Source organism: Pogona vitticeps, chromosome 4 (assembly GCF_051106095.1).
Source record: "Pogona vitticeps strain Pit_001003342236 chromosome 4, PviZW2.1, whole genome shotgun sequence".
Lineage (NCBI taxonomy): Eukaryota > Metazoa > Chordata > Lepidosauria > Squamata > Agamidae > Pogona > Pogona vitticeps.
This window is the reverse complement of record NC_135786.1, coordinates 59599239-59612208: the sequence shown is the minus strand read 5'-3', so window position 1 is coordinate 59612208 and position 12970 is coordinate 59599239. Positions and strand designations below refer to the sequence as shown.

At 41.2% G+C, this 12970-nt stretch overlaps 1 long non-coding RNA gene across 1 annotated transcript in view; it reads left to right on the top strand.

Annotated features, from left to right (window-relative positions):
• LOC144589027 (uncharacterized) overlaps window positions 1-10407 on the top strand; it is a 48300-nt gene extending 37893 nt beyond the window's left edge. The window contains exon 4 of the long non-coding RNA XR_013544864.1: window positions 10391-10407. This is a non-coding gene — a long non-coding RNA (uncharacterized LOC144589027). The remainder of the gene's footprint in view (window positions 1-10390) is intronic.
• Window positions 10408-12970: the final 2563 nt, after the last annotated feature.

Sequence of the window (12970 nt, the reverse complement as noted above, 5' to 3'; positions counted from 1 at the left end):
TGCTAGCTAACCCCTCCCTCCCAAAGATCTGTGTATGTTAGTTAGGCTATTAGTATATTCCAAATGTAAGTTTTATTTTCTACACTATTATCATGAAACTTATGTTTCTAAAGCTTATTTCACTTATTTCCCTTCCCATGGTCTGTGGTAATGCCTTTTGCATCTGACGCAGCTTGTAGAAGCATGTTTGAATCAATCTTGGTTAAATAAATGCCCATTTGCCTTTCCATACCTTTACAGAAGTGTCTGCGATGCTACTACTTCTTAACTCCATTGATTTAACAACCCCTTCCTGGAGCCCAAAATGTCCAGCTTACCAGCTATTAACCATGGTGGAATATATTATTTTACCTTTGTTATGTAAGGCTATTCCTCCGCATAGGAACTGGTGTTGGAACTGTAATGGATTACAGGTTACTGTTGGATATAGTGCTTGCAACTGGTCGATTGTGATCAATGGGGCTTGGCATACAGCGAAGAAGAGTACTCTGACTTGGCACCAAGATATAGGCTACTTTGATTTTAACATCACTGGGTATTATGCTCAATGGACTATGTCAATTCAGTGCAATAAAACGATGTCAGCTTTAACCAGACATCACTTTCTCTGTGAATCTGCAGCATATGAGGTCTTGTCAAGACAGTGGGAGGGAAGGTGCTATCAGATCCTAAAGCTGAGGCTCTAATACTTTGGCCATCTCATGAGAAGGGAAGACTCCCTGGAAAAGACCCTGATGTTGGGAAAGAGTAAAGGCAAGAGGAGAAGGGGACGGCAGAGGACGAGATGGTTGGACAGTGTCATCGAAGCTACCAACATGAATTTGGCCAAACTCCAGGAGGCAGTGGAAGACAGGAGGGTCTGGTGTGTTCTAGTCCATGGGGGTCACAAACAGTCAGACACGACTTGACGACTAAACAACAACAACATTACCTGCTCTTAAAGTGATGCAAACATTGTCCTCTGGAATGCTTATATGCAACCAGAGACAAATTAGTGAAACTCGGTTCTTCAGAAATTTTTCCCAGTTTGGGAGTTGGATATGTTGTAAAAAGAATTTGTAAGATGACTGCAGTTATGGAGCAAGTAGCAAAAGAAACAATTGTAGCTATTTTTTGTTGCATGATGTTGGTACTGTAGAAGGCAGAGTTTGTGCACTGATTCAAGCAGGTTGTTGTGTACTGTATATATATCTCTAACAATTCGGAGGAAATTGACAATCATCTGGACAGTGTTAAGCAAGTTGTAGTTCAACTGCATAAAGAGCCAGAATTAAGTTTTTGATATGATTGTCTGAATTATTTGTTAACTCTCATTAGGTGCAGAAATTATTTATGTATATATTGATTTTAATCATGCTGATCATTATTTGCCATTATATTCAGTGCAAATGGAATACAAAATCCCTAGCCAGGGCTTCTGGGAATTGTAGTCCAAGAACATCTGAAGGCCTGAATTGCAAAACCATCATACTAACAGGAGACATGAAAGGTCTTGGAGAGAAGTCATCTATTGTGCCAGAGGAACTGGGCCACTCACCTTTTGCCCCATCCCCTGATTCTCCATGTATTTTAGAGTGCCCATGGGACACAGAAGCAAACTCAATAAGACACAGAGCTATCATAAAAATGACAAAGAATTCACTCTCCCTTAATTCCCATGGCCTCCTGCAAGTGTGAACTGCTGCCTGGTGATGAACTTCTGGAATGCTAGTAGTTGCTTTGGTACTCTGTGTTTCTTCTAGTCCTCCTTTTTCCTTGCTATAAACTGTAAAGTAATTGCAAATAATAAATATAATATATTTATAATGTCTGTAAACATCAATGCAGTATGTCCTTCTTGAGCACAGTGGTTTTTTCCACTTATCATGGTGGGACATGGGTTCTTTAAACTAGTGATGGGTGAGATATAAGGTCTGAACCATTCAGAACTGCCATTGTAGAACACTTATGGGAAAGGAAGTTAGTGGTAATTCTTTCATTCAACCCTCATTCCAAAGAAGGCAGAAGCAACATAAGAGATGCCAAAAGTGTTGGGGAGTGAGAGGTGGCTGGAGGGGCCTCTTCCGTGCTTCTCCAAATCCTGGCAGGAAGTGAAAGAAAATGCATTGTGTCTCCGTCTCATATCTCATCTGTTCTCTTCACTTGTCAAAGAAGTTGTGAAGGGAGGATGGATCTTGTTTTACTTCGTGCTGGGCTTCTGCAGAAGTAGTGCAGGTCAAGAGGCTTCAGCTTTGTGCAATGCTTTGAACCACAGGAGTGGAGTCTCGCTTTCTGTGCTGTCCTCTGGCACAAAGAGAGGAGAGTTTTTAAATTGTGTCTGGCTTGTAAGCAAAGCTGAAAACTGTCAAGAGCCTCTGCCCAAGGTAGATTTTGTTTGGTATTTTGCACTAACAGGCAGTGGAGCAAACACAGGCATCCTCGTGCCCTCCAGATGTTTTTGACTTCAACTCCCCTAATCCCTGGCTGCGAGCTATGGTGGCTGGAAATGGAGGGGTAGTTCAGAATACCTGGTAGTTTCAAGCTGCCTGCAAGGACATAAAGGAACAGTCAGTTCTTGAATAGAGTTCAGCAGGAAAAATCCTCACTGCTGCTACTGATCTCTCTGCACCATGTAAGAGGGCCTCTTTATCTTACTTCCTTGCAGCAAAGAAAATGTTGTAGTACATAAGCGTATGCAAACCCCCATTATGTTGATTTTGCTGGCTGCAAATGTGCTTATGTATCTAAGCCAAGGGATGGCTGTTAATTATTAAAGCACTTCACAGACTGGGCCCCATATAACGTAGACCTTATTTTTCTCGTATATCAGAAACACACACGCATGTCTCATCTAATCAGGCCCTGCATTATGTTCCTTCTAAGGCCCAGACAATACAGTTTGCCATTCATTAGCGAAAGAGCTCCTTGAAATTAGAAAAGACATCTAATTGCCCTGGCATGAACTTGCTTCATTCTGGATTTTGCCAGTTAGGATATTTATCTTTTGTAATTGGTCATCAAGGGGTAAACATGTGTTTCCTTTGCATATTAATTTTACAGGCATGGAGCTTTGAAAAAACAATGTGCCTCCAGAGAAAGTGCTATAATAACTGGAAGTGGGTTTTTTTCTGAATATTTTACAATACGCAGGGTGGCAGACTTACTGGTTAGTACTCTGGGGTGTATTTGGCTGCAGGCAGGCTCTTTGACCTGACCTTTAAGAGAAGTCAAGAAAAGAAAAGAAACTTTTTTGCCCCCTCCTGCCTGCTCTCACTTCCAGGATGAATTTTTCTATTTTTCCCCTCTATTTTTAAGAAGTGATGCATTGCATCTGTACTGTCCTAATAAAGTCTAATTTCTTTTAATTTCCTGTGCCCTTCCTTGGAACAGAGGAAATGTTTAACTTGCCAATATTGTGCAGTGGCCATCTTCTTAAGTCACTTTGTGACATGGAGAAATTCCAAGCTGAAGGAGTCTTGATAATCCCAAGCTCACTTTGGTTTGTTTCAAGCAATCAGACATGCCAGAAATGCCATGCAGAGGACCAGTAAGGTGTGGATAAGAATGCTCTAGGGACAGGCTGGTTCATGTTGTATAATCACCAGAAAAAGGAATTAACTAGCCCATCCTCCACAGTGGCCTGTCTGATTGCACCCTTTGAGTGCTAGTAGCAACTTATTAATTATCAGCGATTTGGCACCATGATTTATATAATGACATACCAGTATAAATCTTCACTAGGATATTGGAAAAGTTATAATAATTTAGATCTCAGTCAAGTGGGGAAGATCATGATACTGAGTCTGCTGCCCATGTGCTGAACTGTGAATGAGTATCTTCAAAATCTCTGATCTTCCTCCTTTTTCTTGCTTATTTTAAATTACTTATTTGGGGTTGGTGGCCCTTCCAATAGAAAGCATATTTAGAAGAAGGACTGTCCTCTGGCAGCTCTTCAAATGTAAGACTGCTCCATAAAAAAGAACATGTGATTATCGTAGAAGTACATCCTTTGCATCAGCTGCTCTGAGGGTGTGGAATACGCTTCCACTCAGGACATTATACTACTTTTTCCATGTTGTCATTTCAGAGGGCTCGTAATGCCTTGTCATTTTTTTCTTCTTCTTCTTGACAAACAGTCTTTTAAAGAGTTTCACAGAGATCTAGTGGTGGGCTATATAATTAAAGATACTTTCAGGGTGAAAATAAGAGTGCTTATGGGGGTGAGTGTTCCCACAGTCATGGAGAACATATTGTACTCCACTTAGGATGTTACCTTCAACACTATCCCTGCATGCCTCCAATTAGATTTCTACGCATACAGTACATGCACACACAGAGAGCTTTTCTACATTGGCACGAGTGATCACACACACACACACAGAGAGAGAGAGAGAGAGAGAGAGAGACAGACAGACAGACAGACAGAGAGAGAGAGAGAGAGAGAGAGAGAGAGAGAGAGAGAGAGAGAGAGAGAGAGAGAGATAGATAGACAGACAGACAGACAGACAGACAGACAGACAGACAGACAGACAGACAGACAGACAGATAGATAGATAGATAGATAGATAGATAGATAGATAGATAGATAGATAGATAGATAGATAGATAGATAGATAGATAGATACAGTGGTGCCTCGCTTAACGATTTTAATTGGTTCAAAAAAAAAACACATCGCTATGTGAAAACATTGTTAAGCGAAACACCATTTCCCATAGAGATGCATTGAAAACTGGATATCCATCCTTAAGCGAAAAATCGGATATCCATCCTTAAGCGAAAATCCCCATAGGAAAAAACGTTAAGCGAAACCCATTGAAATGCATTGAAGAGATAGATAGATAGATAGATAGATAGATAGATAGATAGATAGATAGATAGATAGATAGATAGATAGATAGATAGACAGACAGACAGACAGACAGACAGACAGACAGACAGACAGACAGACAGACAGACAGACAGACAGGTAGGTAGGTAGGTAGGTAGGTAGGTAGGTAGGTAGGTAGGTAGGTAGGTAGATAGATAGATAGATAGATAGATAGATAGATAGATAGATAGATAGATAGATAGATAGATAGATAGATAGATAGATAGATAGATAGATAGATAGATAGATAGATAGGAGGGCAAAACTCTGGGCTGATTCACATTAATCTGTACATCGTGCAGTCAACAGAAAATACTATGATTCTAACCATACAAATTCCAGAGCAATTTCCATACTGTTTGTCAATGTAGTTGCCCCTATTTTGTTTATGAATTCCTCCTTTAAACTCACACTGAAAACCAGCCATTACTTTCTGTACAGCAGATTCTGCCACCTGCTTATGCAGCAAATCTTTTTCTATAATCAGTCTTCCTTATCTTGCAGACTTGATTCAATAGTCTATGAGGGGAGTTAGATTTTCATCCCTTTCCTCATAAATGTTGTCTTTCTTCTGACTGAGAACTACGTAGGTATGTACAGACCTTTCAGCAATGGTTGTGCACGTATCTGGATTATTTAAAAGACGACTATTGCATTATGAATGAGTGGGTGTTAATCTAGAAGGATGTTGCATTGACACAGAAGTACAGTGATGCCTCGCTTAACGATTGCTTCGTACAACGAAAAATTCACTTAACGATGGCTTTTTCAGAGTGATCTTGTGCTTCACTTAACGATTTTCCCTATGGGCAATTTTCACTTAACGATTTTGGGCCCATGCTTCACTTAACGATGACAGTTTTAGGTCCCCTTGTTTCGCTTAACGTTTTTTTACAGCCCCGTTTTTGCTATTTTTAAAATATTCTAAAATGTTTAAAAAATGTTTGAAATGCTTGGAATCATTAGTGCACCTAATAAAACCTTCGTTAACTTAATTTGGCTTTGTTCTGAGTCTTTTTGAATTTTTTGTGAATTTTTTTCCCCCATTGAAATAGGCTTCAATGCATTTCAATGGGTTTCGCTTAACGTTTTTTCCTATGGGGATTTTCGCTTAAGGATGGTAATCCGTTCCAATTGGAACGGATTATCCGGTTTTCAATGCATCTCTATGGGAAATGGTGTTTCGCTTAACAATGGTTTCACATAGCGATGTTTTTTTTGCAACCAATTAAAATCGTTAAGCGAGGCACCACTGTAGATTGCACTGAATTCAGTGGGCCTTACTCCCGGTAATGGAATATAGCACTGAAGCCTTAATTAATTAATTATAAATACTTGTGGGGAAGAGGTCAAAGATGCCTAAGTCCCTGCCACTGGGCTTCTCGCCTCTCTCCAGACCTAATGGAATTCCCTAGATCTAGCTCCCCTGTGGACATGGGAGGAGCCATGTTGGACCTGGAGGGGGGAGGGGGAGGAAGAGTGCAGGAAAAGAGAAAATCTGGGAAAGGGAAGGAGGACCTCTGGAGGAGAGGGAAATTTAAATATAGAAAGAGAGGGAGGAGAGGAGTCTGAGGAAAAGAAATCTGAGGTAAAGAATGAAGCTATACAGGGAGGGGAGACAGAAGGGGAAGAGGAGAATTGGAGAGATGCTGTAGAATAGATTTCTATGTGGTTGAGGTGGAAGCACTGGAAATATCTGTACCTCAGGAAGAGTGGGAGTATGTGCAAAGGAAAGATACCTGGGCAGGAGAGATAGTCTCCCAGAGGGCTCCCAAGGAAGAGGCTGAATACCTGTGCAATGCAAGAGCACCCCACAAACCCTCCTTTCTCTTTGAGGGGAAAGGGAAAGAAGAGAAAGAAGGCAGAAGCTTTGAGAGTGGGAAGAGAAAGAACCCTTGGTTCTGACTGGTCAACCCTGGCTCAGCTACCAGGAGGCGGCCTGTCAAACACCTCCCTCGCTCCACAAGTGTTATCGTAAGCATCCTTGTTGTGGTACCCCTTCTTCAGCTTACCTCAAGTTCTTGGTCCAAGTAAGTGGAAGACTAGAAGCTATCCCATAGGAACACAAGGGAGGGAAAAGGTCAAAGATGATAGAAAAAGGATTGAGTCTGGTTTGGGCATAAAAAAGAAAAATTTTATACAGTTTGATGATATTTCTGTTCCTGAGTCAACTCATACTGTAGTTTAGTAAACTCTGTTGCTATAAAGAAAACTGTGTCCCAAGTTGTGGAAATAAATAGGGAAGAGAGTAACCTGCAAGATCCCATGGCAGCTGGGGCAGGGGGGATGCACAATATTTAACAAGGGTGTGGGGGAGTGGCAGTGCTCATCCAACACAAAATACAATGACATTCTCTGTACCAAGATTTAGCCCCTGCTATAATATGTGAATTGTTATAAACATCATTACTATTAATAATAAACAACCATTACAAGTGCATTTGAGAAATAAAAATCTATTATACATTAGGAAAGAGGTCTTTTCAGGCAAAGGGAATAATGACACTTCTGTTCTTAAAAATTAAATCTTATGCTCTAAGATTGTCATGAGGCATCTAATCCACGTAAGGTGATCAAGAGCAGTGCATCTACAGAGGTGTGTGGAATAGATCATGTTATAGATGAAGGAAAAGGAGGTTAACTTTAAAACCAGAAAATGGCAAGGTTTAAGTTTATTATGGAAACTGTTATCCCAAATAACTTTGCACTGGCTGCCCATTCGGTTCCGTGTTGACTTCAAAGTTTTAATGCTCATGTATAAAGCCCTATACGGTTTAGGGCCTCGATATTTGGCGGAATGCCTACTCCCACCAAGATCTACCCATATCACCCGATCGAGTCAGGAGGTGAGGCTGAGGAGCTTGACGCCAAGGGAGGCCTGGAAGGAAAAAACAAGAAATTGGGCCTTCTTGGTGTTAGCTCCTCGCCTCTGGAATAATCTTCCTCTGGAAATCCGTGTGGCCCCTTCACTGGGCATCTTTAAAAACCAATTGAAAACTTGGATGTTTAGGCAGGCCTTCCCCTCAGCTATTATTTGATTTATTTTTTTCCTATTTATTTCCACTGATGTTTCAATGTTGTTATATTTTATATTCTTATTATATGTGTTGGAAGCCACCCGGAGTAGTCAGTTGATTAGATGGTTGGGGTATAAATGCAATCAATCAATCAATCAATCAATCAATCAATCAATCAATCAATCAATCAATCAATCAATCAATGATTTGTAAGAATCATCCTAGCCATTAAGAGGATGTCTGTCTGGTAACATGACAAAGGAGTGGCAACTTGTCTGTTTTAAAATCCATTAGTGAGAAACTAAGAAGGTATCCTGGATAAGTTCAGGAGCTCTTCTTTAACACTCCTGCAAACAGCCCCAGCCTAAATCCTATCTCATGAGTTGAAACCTACCATCTAATTTGAATCAAAACCCCTTAGGGAGAAAAAAATCAATTCCTGTGAAAAGAGGAGAAGGACAGGAACAAGTAGAGATAAAGTTTGTTGTAATCCAAAATTTCTGATTTAGCACTTTTGACTGAAAGAGACATGTGGAAGGTCTAAGCAGAACACATTGTATGGCCTAATGAAGCAGTTTGCACAACCAATGCATTTCAAAAAGCCTAACTCTGGAATCCTGTGTAGATCTATTCATTGGAAATATTGTAGAGATGGATTCCACTGTATCCAATGGGATTTACTTCCACAAATGTGCATGCAGGATTCTAGTTGAAGTGTACTGTATTTTAATCATGGCTTCTTTCTGTGTGAGGGTTCACATAGAGCTTCCTTCTCTTTTTCAAATAAAGCAGGAGTAATTTTTAAAGTTAAATGAAAACTTGGGTTTATTGATTCATTTAACCTTAATTCTTCATTCAACTGTTCACCATGTAACTTCTCTCATGTGGCCAACGGGCAATGCAAGGGCAACCAAACATCTGGATCGAAAGGGTCCAAGGATTTGTTCTCCCATGGTCCATATAAGAAGGGGTCACTTTCCCCATCAAGGAGTTCCTTTTCTTCAGTCCCTAATAGCGGTAGGGTCTCCTCATCTCAGGTCTCTCTCCAAAGGGGTTCCCCCCCTCTCAAAGGGTGCCCATGGTCCCGGAGGTACTCCCTCCTCCAGACTTCCTCCAAACGCCATGCCCGACATTCCTCTGCTTCCCATGCTGCCACCTCCTTTTCCTCTCTTAGGCGTCGCCTCCACTCCCGGGCTTCTGACTCACCCCAATATGATGGTATTTGGAGCAGTTGTCGCCTCCTGCAATAGTCTGCCTCCTCGCAGGGTACCTTCACCTTTTCCCACCTGCCCGTCTAAGGATCTTCTACCCAGATGAGCTCCCAACCCCCCGGGATTGGATCTCTCTCCCCTTTTATCTCCCCCATCCCCGCCTCTACCACGGACCTCCCCTTCTCTTCTTTTCCCGCCAATTCCTGCTCAGTTTGTGTATCTACCGTTATTCTCAACAATCTCTCCTCCAGTTCCCGAGCGTCAATTCCCCGATGGGCAGTCTCTTTGGGTAGTGGAAGTGGGATCGTTTGGACCTCCTGAGTAACCTTAAGGGTGGACGGCACTGCAACGAGAGCCTCTGCGCTCTCATCTTGGATCTCACACTCTGTCCACACAAAATATCTCCAGAAACGTGTTTTCCTAAAAATAAATATAATTACAGAAAAATAAATAAAATATTTGGAGAGAAGATATGTAACCAATAAACAAACACACATATACTGAAGAGCAAGAGGGTACTCAGTGTGATGTAATAGATAGCGGGACAGACTTGGACCCAGGAGGCCATGGGAGCTCACAGGTGGGGGGCTGGTAAAACCACTCCTTAAATGCTTTACTTACCTAGACAGCCCTATTAGGGTCCCTTTAAGTGAGTTCCAACCTGACATCCCATATCACACACACAAGAATAAGAACACAATAAGTGGTTTGCACTCTTAAACAACTACAACCTTATGAACAGTTTCACTGAGAGCAAGTCTTATTAAACATTGTACACGGTGCATTGGTGCCTGTGCAGAGCACAGAATGCAAATAAGTAAATGCAAACCTTCTACCATGTGTTATTTAATTAGCCTTTTAGTGCAGTTTTTAAACTAATTGGCATTTAAAAACAGCCTAGAAGTATGTTATGGTCTTATTTGCTTCAATATGCTAATTCTTTTGGATCCTACACTACAGCCTGCGGAGAGGTTCCTTGCCTGTCCCAGGAAACAAAAATGTGATTCCACGAGACTGGTGATAGAGATCCACTAGTGATGGGATCAGTCAGGGTGTGACCATACGGGGAAATAGACAAAAGGACCAATAACAGTTAACTAAACTGTGGACCCTTTTTGACTAACCTTTTCCTCTCTTACTGTTCAGAAGACAATGTATTAATGGTTGAAATCCTGTTACTTAATGCAGTATGTTGCCTTAGAGTAGGTCTGAGGCCTACAGTCTTTTACTGTGAACCACCCTAAGTAGTGCTGCGGCACTAATGGGAGCGGTATATTAAATTAAAGTAATAAATAAATTTTGTTTTCACTGGCAGGTCTCAGCCTGGAAGTACCGTATTTTTCGCACTATAAGATGCACTTTTCCCCCACAAAACAGGGGGGTGGAAAGTCTGTGCGTCTTAAGGAGCGAAGAAAACAGATTATTTTTTCCTGTTTTCTTCTCCTAAAAATTTGGTGCGTCTTATGGAGAGGTGCGTCTTATGGAGCGAAATATGAAGGTGTGGGAGTGTCAGGATCACACAAGGGCAGTCTGGATCATTTTTCAAAAGGCTGGGATCGAGGAAGAAAAATACTGTACCTCTGAATCAAATCTCTGAAAAATTAAAGTCTCCTACCTCCCAATTCAAAAATCTTTAGAAGCACTTACCAGCATATTGCTGCCAAGCAAATATGCTTGCAGAGGATGGTCAGTAGAAAGACTGTGTGTCCCTGGGCAATTTTCTCTTTAAATAAATAAATAAATCCCACTCCTACATTCTTCTTGTCCCCTACCCCTTCTCATTGCAGCTAATACCCAAACTGTCTTTGTGCCCCCTCCATCTTTCTTTTACTTTGCCCTTAATTTCTTTATAACCTCCCCACCACAGTGAAAGAATATTCCTCTTCCAACTTTATTTATTTGTTAAAGAAGGAGATAGAAGCCAGAAAGTATACTAGTGGAATGCCACTTTCCCCCATTTTTTCCTCTTCTCATCTCCTCAAAATTTCCTCCCCTTGGAGAAGCAAAGTGTTGCTAACTAATAGCCAACAGGATAGGACCTGCATTTGACCCAAGTCTTTTAGGAACAAAGCTCAGAAGAAAAATATCAGCAAATACATTTGAGAGAATGCACTGTTTGTTAATTTCTTTGTTTGCCTGAAACCATGTATCTTAAAGTGATCTATGACCAACAATTATAGATTTGGTGCCCTCACAAAGGAGATGACTGTCAAAGAGACAAGTCTATATCTATCAATCTGATAGGCAAAATACTTGTGATGTTTATCCTGGAGGTTTCAGCCTTGTCTGTCATCAGCATACACAACTTGACTATTACAATGTGAAAGAAAAGGAGAGTTAAGATGAGGGAAACAGAAAATGATCAAGACAGACTTATGTAGGGTGGGTTTTACCAAGAAGAAGCAGCCATGAAAAACAAGGTATTCTGATTGACATGGGATGGTTGGAAATTATGCAATAGGCAGATAATATTAATAGTAAGTTGGATCCCTGACTGCAGAGCCAGAGGTGGGGAGTTTGATTTGTCACTCTTCCAGAAGAAAAGCCAGTCTGCATTGCCTTGGGCAAGCTGTACACTCACAGAGCACCAGCAGCAGTAAACCACTGTTAAATACTCTGTCCCTAGAAAACCCTGGTAAAGGATTGCCATACATCAGAATCAATTTGACGGCATGTAATTATTACATAGTAAGATAGAACTGGGTAACTGATAGCTATCCCTATCTTGGATTTCAGTTCCCACCATCTAGGAGCATATTAGTCGAGGCTGATAGAAGAAATAGTCCAATATTTTGGGATTATCCTGGAGTATCTGGATTGCCCATTGGTCTTAGAAAAATATTAGGAGCCAAATCGTCTGACTTTCCTGGATCAATGGGACATTATATTCATATTCAGACTTCAGCTTCCACCAGGTTTGACAATCCTGTGCTTATGAACACATATTTTAGGCAGAATATGGAAAAGTTACTTTTTGGGACTACAGCTCCCACAGTCCTCCAGTCTTTGCTAGCTGGTGGATTCTGGACATTATAGTCTAAAATAAACCACCTTTCCAAGCTCTGCTAAGCACTCACATCCAAAAAGCCAACCTGTCCTTGATAGCAATGCATCAGCCGGAACTGATGCAGTTCATAACACAAATACAATGTCCATGTAGACAATGCATCTCACAAATGAAATAGGTCTAGGGAGCCCTGGGAGACTGTAGTGTTCATTGGCTGCTACATCCTACACCCAAAAGGATTTCATTTCAACAGTGGGTGCAGAGAAGTGATCTCTATACTTAATGTCATTTGTCATTCTTTGTTGGTCTCAAAAGCTTGCCAAGGATGCCAAGGAAATGAATAGAGAGCGATAATAAAAATGTGACAGTTCCCTGATCCTTACAATAAAATATTCACTAGTAATTCAAGGAACAATCAAAACACAAAGCGTCTTGAGCCCACGGCGTACGCAGGAATGAGTCACCGTCACTTGTATTCATCCAGCATGGTAGATGAGACAGGACTGATTTTGTAGCCAGGACTGCAGGCAACAGGGAGGGGAGGGTAACACCAGAAAAAGACTCCCCCCTCAGTCCCCAAGAATCCTGAAAGAAGCTCAAGGAACAGCCTTACCTGAAACCAGGAATAAGGGACTTGTAACCTTCTAGACTACAGACCTCATAATCCTTGACCATTGGTGATGGTGATGGGAGTTGGAGTCCAAAAACATTTAGAAAGACACAGGCTCCCCAATTCTGTCCTATCTCAGGGACAAATAGAAAGTGGTGATGTCAAAATCACAGTTAAAGCCATTGTGGGGTAGAAGTTAGCATGTTGGACTAAGATTCTGGAAATGAAAACCTCCACTCTGAAACTCATTAGGTGACTTTGTATCAGTTGTGTTCTCT